This window comes from Rhagoletis pomonella, unplaced genomic scaffold (assembly GCF_013731165.1).
Source record: "Rhagoletis pomonella isolate Grant_MI unplaced genomic scaffold, Rhpom_1.0 Rhpom_scaffold_00003, whole genome shotgun sequence".
Classification (NCBI taxonomy): domain Eukaryota; kingdom Metazoa; phylum Arthropoda; class Insecta; order Diptera; family Tephritidae; genus Rhagoletis; species Rhagoletis pomonella.
The window spans coordinates 44,120,025-44,121,630 of NW_023458557.1; the positions used below are offsets into that span (position 1 = coordinate 44,120,025).

Sequence of the window (1,606 nt, forward strand, 5' to 3'; positions counted from 1 at the left end):
CAGATGAACTTGGTGCACTGTCTTCTTCCATTATAAATGAAATAATCTAAAACAAATTTAAATTCTATGTAAATGTTACTCGTATGACAAACGCGGGCATGGGGTCTCATAGACTCCGTCAGAACTTTGAATAGACAAAACTTACCTAATATACACCGAACGACGAAACTTCCTTCAGCTACGGTCGTTTGACAACTAAATTTGAAGCTAGCAAGATGCTCGGCAGCGTGCTGGGAGCGAATAGCGCAATTCTCAGAAATTTAAAAGCACGAAACGTCTGTGAGACCCCTTGTCCACAGTTAAAGGTTAAAAAAAAATCGGTAATGCGCCTAAAAGCATATCTCACAGGTGGTGTGGAAAATGCAAGTACAAATATAAATGGATATTTTATTGATATTTTCCATCTCAAAGGTGATCATTAATTTGAACGTTATTAAAGCTGCCTTTACACGGTCGATTTTTGTCGTTAAACTAAAATCTACCCGTGTAAATTGCTATTCAACCGTAAAATGTAAGCGTTTTGGCTGGTCGATATCTCAGTCAATTTTCCAATCGACAGAAATCGACCCGTGTAAAGGCAACTTCAGGAATTTTTTTAATTTTCTTCTTTTTTTTTTGCTTGGGCGCCTTTTAAAGATGTGCCACATTATATTGTCGCCTTAAATACAAAAAAAAAACAATTTCTTCAAGCCATCTTGCGTAGTAGTTTGTTGATCTTATGCTCACGGCTACCGAAATCACCAACCTCAACGTAATGATTAGCCTTCCTCCGCCAGCCTCGGGTTGATGTGTTGAGCTTGAATGGCATCAGGAAGTTGGAGGCTTTCTTGAAGTGGGTTCCAACAGTGAATATTTCGTGCGCCAAATAATGAACGCTCTGAATTCCGTGCGCTTTTCGCAATTTGCGTTCGATCACAAAGCTGTCAGAGATTGGGACACGTTGATGGTTGTGCTTGACAATTCCACGTTTCTACATCATTTCACAAACTGATTTAAGATTTGGATAACCCCATATAAGGTTCGGCATACGTAGCATATTAATGGTTGCCTGGTTCAATTTGATGAACAAACCGTGGTTAATGTGGCGAAAACGGAACAACAGTAAAACTTTACGCACTTTTGGTGCAACTTTGTTGATACCGCGGATACGGATCACAAAAGCCAATTTGGATTTTTTAGGCACGTAGAATTGGCCGCGTTTTTTGCCACACGGTGCAACTTCATCTCACGGCGTCCATCACGGAGTTTTCTTGTTTGATATTTCTCAGCATGCAACAAGTTTTCACATTTACGGAGTGTAATCGCAGCAGAGCGCTTTAGTTTACGTTTGATCAGGGTAGCAATTTGCTGACCTGCTTCTTGCTGGACTTCAGCTTTGACTCAGGGACAGGAGACAGCTTCCTGGAAGGTTGTCTACCCTTTGCTTGCGGTTTCTTACCGGCCGTGATGGCAGTCATCTTAACTTGTTACTTAGCACATTGAGAAGGCAAAAAAAAAGTTCGCCAAAAGTTTGGAGCACATCGTAAATGAGCCACTATTAAAAAATTTAAATACTTTTTAATACATAGATATGCTGCAACCAGGCACTTACTTTCCCAAATTCCAT

The 1,606-nt window shown here is 40.3% G+C and overlaps 1 pseudogene; it reads right to left on the minus strand.

The window, feature by feature from the left end:
- Nucleotides 1–523: 523 nt before the first annotated feature.
- LOC118736249 lies at nucleotides 524–1,606 on the minus strand (annotated as a pseudogene).